At 38.1% G+C, this 6,781-nt stretch overlaps 1 pseudogene; it reads left to right on the top strand.

Moving 5' to 3' along the window:
• The first annotated feature begins 410 nt into the window (after positions 1–410).
• Positions 411–5,513, top strand: LOC133861530 (disease resistance protein RPV1-like; annotated as a pseudogene).
• Positions 5,514–6,781: the final 1,268 nt, after the last annotated feature.

Below are 6,781 nucleotides of genomic sequence, written 5' to 3'. Positions count from 1 at the left end.
TCTTCAAATTAAATGAAAATACTACAAAAAGATATTTGGCAATTTCCCGCGCAAGCCAAACACAAGAGCCGAAAATAGACCCTTTTTTAGGAAAATATTGTAGCAGTGTTTTGACGTTTCCGGTTTTCCATGGCCATGAGCATTGGCTGTACACTCATTTTCCCATAGAATCGACCGGTTTATTCCCTGTTTCCTGTGTTTTCAAGGATGCTCTATCTAATTTCAAATCCATTCTTCCTCTACTTTTAACCCTATCTCATCTACTTTTAAAAGTAAAAAAAGTTTAATTAAAAAAACACACCCAAAAGGAGGTGGGACATATCTTCTTTTAAAAAAAAAAAAAAAAAAAGAAAAAGAAAAAAGTTGTTCACACGTTCAATCTGGAGTACTAATTAATTTCCTAGTGCCTTGTGAACTCCGTGGGTCCTTCGCCATTTTCCACTCTCACCAACTCTCCATGGCTGCCGGTGCATTCCTCTCTTCGTCTTCTTCCAACCATCCCAACTGGACTTACGACGTTTTCTTGAGTTTCAAAGGCAAAGACACGCGCAAGAACTTCACCGACCACCTTTACTTTGCTCTAAAAAATGCCGGAATCAAGACCTTCAGAGATGACAACGAGCTCCGAAGAGGAGAAGATATTGCATCCGATTTATTGTCGGCAATACAAGGGTCCAGAATCTCTGTCATCGTCTTCTCCAGAAACTACGCGGCTTCCAGGCGGTGCCTGGAGGAGCTTGTAAAGATCATAGAGTGCCGAAGAACAGTGAGGCAGCTGGTTCTACCTATCTTTTACGATGTTGAACCGTTGGATGTGTGCAACCAGATGGGTAGCTTCGCGCAAGCATTTTCAAAACATGAAGAGCGTTACTTGTTGGACGTAGACAAGGTACTCAGGTGGAGGAGAGCTCTGATTGAGGCTGCTAATTTGTCCGGATGGGATCTAAGAAATACTGCAGATGGGTAAGTGCGCTCTACCCAATCATATTTTTATCTTTAACTTTACTAGTAGGATGGAACCGTATTCCTTGCAATGTGTTAGAAGTAAATGCTCAATCCTATTGTCTTCGGTAAGGAATAACACTAAATGTGATAGATCGTTTATGTTCAAATTTTCCCAAAAAAAACTCGTTAATAATAGATCGATGCAGATAATATCAAGACAGGCTATGTTAAAGTTAACAAATTTAAATTCGTTTAATGTAAATATCTCAGAAAGAATTTTTCATATTCTATACTACAGCAAATTCATGTATACTTCCACCTTTTTTTTCATTCGACAAGATGTAGATGTTTCTCTTTATAAGTCTCAGGGTTTGGTTGGGATTGGATGTCCAGTTTTTTTATGAAAAGAAAGGGAAATTTTAGCAGCTAACTAAATTCATACTCACAAATGTTTACATAGATTCACGTATGCAACATAATTGTATGGTATCTAAAGTTTAGTTTCTTCAAATTTGGCCCAAGTAGTATTTTAAGTACTAGTACTGTCTTAAGGATAATGGCCAAAATATGCTCTAAGTTTTTATCTGTCATCATAAAATATTTACTATATTCAAATGCGCGCTTACTTGTATGATTTGACTCCACCTAGAAATTTGCAGGCATGAAGCCAAGTTTATTAGGAATATTGTTGAAGACGTTTCAAGGAAACTCAACAGCACATACTTATATGTCACACTATACCCAGTTGAAGTAGAGTCTCGTGTGCAAGACCTTGCCTCATTGTTAAGGGTTGGAGCCGATGATGTCCGCATTGTAGGAATTTGGCGAATGGGCGGAATTGGAAAAACAACAATTTCTAAAGCCATTTATAACAAATTTTTTCATAGATTTGAAGGTAAGAGTTTTCTTCCAAATATTAGGGAAACTTCTAAGCAACCCGATGGTCTGGATCGATTACAGAACCAACTTCTTTCTGATATCTTGATGATGGACAAGACAAAGGTGAACAATGTTGATACAGGAATTGCTATAATACAAGAAAGACTTCGTCATAGAAGGGTACTTGTTATACTTGATGATGTAGACCAGTTAGAGCAACTCAATGCCATTGCTAGAAGTCGTGATTGGTTCGGTCCAGGAAGTAGAATTATTATAACAACTAGAGATGAGCAATTGCTAAACATGCTTGAAGTAGATGCAGTATATACAACAAAAGAAATGAGTGAAATTGAATCTCTAGAGCTCTTTAGTTGGCATGCCTTTAGGAAAAGTTCTCCAACTGAAGATTATATGGACTTGTCGAGAGGCATCGTTGCTTATTCTAGAGGATTACCACTAGCTCTTGAAGTTCTGGGTTCTTTTCTATTCTCTAGGAGCATGCAGGAATGGGAAAGCACATTGGAGAAATTGAGAAGGATTTCTCATGACCAAATTCAAAACAAGCTTAGAATAAGCTTTGATGCACTAAGCGATAGTACTCTAAAGGATATATTCCTTGATATATCTTGTTTTTTTATCAGAATGGACAAAAACTATGTTATACCAATATTGGGTGGATGTGGTTTTTTTTGCAGAGATTGGAATTAGTGTCCTCATTCAGCGGTGTCTTCTTTCAGTTGGTGAGAGAAACAAGCTCATAATGCATGATTTGCTTCGAGATATGGGAAGAGAAATTGTTCAAGAAGAATTCCCCAAAATACCGGGAAAGTGTAGTAGATTATGGTTGCATAAAGATGCACTTGATATATTGGCAAAGCATGAGGTAAGAACTTCCTTAAAATTTTTTATTTGTATTTTTATTTTTTAAAAAAGATAAATTATATTTTACCCCCTAATTATGAAGCTAATTCAAATCACCTCAGAACTTTAAATATTGCAATTCTGCTCTTAAATAGAAATTTCTGTTTTGATTTGCTCCTTTAGTTAAATCCACCATTTAGTTTGAATGGAAAGTATAGAATGTGTCATGCATGTACATCTAGAACATACCAATTAGTTAAAAAAACAAAATAAGAAAAAAAAATTCAATTCACCACGGCCTAGCCATGGAGGAGTCCATGGCCAGAGACCCACAGCCTCACTCAGCCATGGAGACACATAGCTAGGTCATGCATCTCTAGCCACGGTGACTCACGGCCTGGCTGAGAATTTCTGTCACAAGGGGAGGCTACAATTGTTTTTTTTTATTATTATTATATTAAAGGGGCATAATTGTATTTTTTACTCATCTAATATGGGGGTAAACTAGTCAGAAAATGTCTAATTGGTCACATAGAGAATTTTTCATCCAATTTAACATAAAATATAAATGAAGAGGGTAAGATGAAAGTGTTGCATAGTTTGATGAGTTTTATTATAACTTTTTAAAGTTTGGAAGGATGGTCTTTGCAAATAGAACATTAGTTCGATGGGATAAGTGTAATTTCCCTTTTCTTTTTTCATACGAACATTCAAAAAAATAAAAATAAAAATAAAAATAAAAAACTCTCAACTTTAATATAACAGGTTTAAAATTGTAACGCACAAATGTTTTTCTTAGTAGGGAACAGAAGCAGTTGAAGGACTAACTTTAAAATTTCTAAAACTAAGTGAGGTAACTTTCAGTACAACAGCATTTATAAAGATGCAGAGATTGAGATTACTCCAACTTGATCATGTACACCTCACTAGAGATTATGAACATCTTTCCAAAGAGTTAAGGTGGCTCCGTTGGCATGGATTTCCTCGAGAGTTTATGCCTAACGACTTTTACTCAAGAAATCTAGTTGCGATTGACTTGCGATATAGCAATCTTACACAAGTTTGGAAAAATTCCGAGGTATATTATATCCATAACCATTAAGCCATAAGTTTTGACATTTTTGGAGCTAATATTTTTGTTTCTTTCTTTTCTCATTTGTTCAGCAACTGTTCGAGGAGTTGAAATTCCTAAATCTCAGTCATTCCCATTACCTGACTCGGACTCCTAACTTTGCAAGACTCCCTAATCTTGAGAAACTAATACTCAAAGATTGTACGAGTTTGTTTGAGGTTCACCAGTCTATTGGAGATCTTAATAATCTCATTTTGGTAAATTTGAAAGATTGCAGAAGTCTTGAAAGTCTGCCAATGAGTTTCTATAAGTTGAAGTCTCTTCAAACTCTCATTCTTTCTAGTTGTTCTAAATTTGACAATTTGGCTGATGAGTTGGGGGAGATGGAATCCTTAACAACTTTTCTTGCAGATAACACTGCTATAACACAAGTGCCACGTACCATGGTACAATTGAAGAACCTCACATGCTTGCAGATGTGTGGGTGTAAAGGATCGCCATCTAAGTCACTCCCTTCACTCCTATGGTCTTGGATATCTCCTAGGAAAAGTCCGAAGTCAGTCAATCTATTGCCTGCTTCACTACAAGGCTTGAACGTACTAAGAAAATTATCTCTTAGAGATTGCAATTTATTAGATGATGCAATTCCTAAAGATCTTGGAAGTTTATATTCCCTTGAATCTTTAAATCTAGAAAGCAATCATTTTCGTAGCCTACCATCGAGCCTTGGTGGTCTTTCGAAGCTTCAAAGGCTCATTTTGGATAATTGCACAAAGCTTCGATCTATTCCAGATTTACCACCAGATTTGAAATATCTAGAGGTCAATAATTGCAATAAATTAGTCGAGATTCCAGTCTTGGAAAAGTTGTTCAAGTCCATTTGGGAGATTCAATTGGCAGGGTGCAGCAATTTAACAAATACTTATAAACAAAGCATCATAAAGGTTCTCTCTCTCTCTCTCTCTCTCTCTCTTTCTCTCAAAATACGTATTTATTTCAATGTACTGCTTATATACATCATGCTTTTGATGGTACAGGAATGTATCACTCGGAGTGACATTAATCTTTATGGCATTTTTCTACCTGGCAATGATATTCCTGATTGGTTTACGTGTAAGAATGATGGACCCGCCGTATCTTTTGAAATGACTCACATTTTTCGTAATTGGTTCACAGTATGCTTTGTTTATTCATCATGTCCTGACAAGATGGTAGATCGTGATACAACCAATTCTTTCCCTCTAAACCTTACAGTAATCAATTATAGCAACAGTACGACTCGGGCTACAATTGCATATGAACTACCAATCGCCCATGACGTTGAAGATCACATTTGCCTAATCCATGTTGCTAAACGTTGGTTCGGTTTGGAGTGCGGTGACCAAGTAAAGGTTATTGTAGATTGTGGGCCACGAGTCAATGTTAAGAAAACAGGGGTTGTTGATGGAAGTGGGATTCATTATGCCTCTACAATGAATAGGGATGCCATTGTCGTTCGTGACGATGGAGATGCATTTATGGATCAGATTGCAATCGTGTCTAAAAGAGGCCTTGGTGATGATAAATCATATTCAAGCCATGGTAGCTTTGACGACGATCGAGAGGCGAAACGATTTGATTTGTATTCAAAGATTTCAATGTTGATTCTCATTTTTCTCTTAATTTTGTATATATTTATTCTGAAGTTGTTTTAATGAGTTCTTTTGGCTTCAGTGGAGAACTTTCAATCTTTGATTTGATTTTCTGTTGATTTGAATTTCACCTTTGTCATGGGTACTTTTGGTTTTGTTCAGATATCTCTATCGGGCTGCAAATTCAACATGAGTTCTTTTACGACCAAGACCCGGAAGTTGCATAATTCAACTATATATCTTGCTATCTTTCTTCGTTGTTGGGCTTGTATGTTTTGCAATAGTTATATATGTTGGTTTATAGAAATAATTAAATCAACTGAGTGATAATGGAGGAGAAATTATGTGAAGCATCTTCTTGATAACAACCTTAAATTCCTTTTTGTTTGAAATACCTCACAAACATTCCAGATCAACATGAGGTGTGAGATGCATAGCTAAGAAAAGAGAAATGATTCTTACACTCTTTCTTCACAACACCCGCACAACAGGCTGACGTGGAAAGTGATTTTTTATTATTTTTTCTTTTTTCTTTTCTTTTCTTTTAGAATTGAAGACTAGTTGGAGGGGATTGAAATTTTCATTTCCCCTCCAACGCAACTCTCTCTCTCTCTCTCTCTCTCTCTCTCTCTCTCTCTCTCTCTCTCTCTCTCCAGCTTCCGTACAAAACTGCCGTTGCCGCCGCTCGCTAGCCGGTCTTCCCCTTCCTGGCACCGCTTCATTGGTGTTCGGTCTCCTCCATCCGAAACCGCCGCCCTCTCTCTCTCTCTCTCTCTCTCTCTCTCTCTCTCTCTCTCTCTCTCTCTCTCTCTCTCTCTCTCTCTCTCTCCCCCACTCTCTCACTCATAGGTCATGACCGACCCTCTCGGCGGTCGGCTTCTGTCTCGGTGGTCGGCCACCCTCCACCGGGCCATCCTTCACCGGCATTCTATCTCCGGCGGATTTGGCGGTCGGATCTGTATCCGTCGACGCTAAAAAAGGTACTCTCCGGCGACGCTTTCTCTCTTTCTCTCTGTGCATCGCATTTCCCCTCCTAACGCGTCTCTCTCTCTCTCTCTTCTCCGGCCGGCGGTCCGTCCTTCTCCACAGGCCCGCATCTCTCCATCCACTCATTCGTTCTTCACCTGCGGTAAGATCTGGTTATAACTCTCTCTCTCTCTCTCTCTCTCTCTCTCTTTGTGTGTGTCTCCAGCCGTCCTTCACCGGCACCATCTCCACCGGCAAGTGAGACGGAACCAGATCCGACAGAACCAAGGTTAGGTTTTTCCAAAGTTTTTTTGTTTTGTTTTTTTGTTATGTTATGGGTTCGATTTGGTTTGTCAACATTCAATGATCTGTTTTTTTTTTTTCTTTGTTCTGGGTTCTCTCTGAATGGTTCGATTGGTGGTGATTT

Source organism: Alnus glutinosa, chromosome 2 (genome assembly GCF_958979055.1).
Source record: "Alnus glutinosa chromosome 2, dhAlnGlut1.1, whole genome shotgun sequence".
In the NCBI taxonomy this organism is placed as follows: domain Eukaryota; kingdom Viridiplantae; phylum Streptophyta; class Magnoliopsida; order Fagales; family Betulaceae; genus Alnus; species Alnus glutinosa.
Note: the sequence above shows the minus strand (reverse complement) of the source record. Positions and strands in the feature narration are given on the sequence as shown.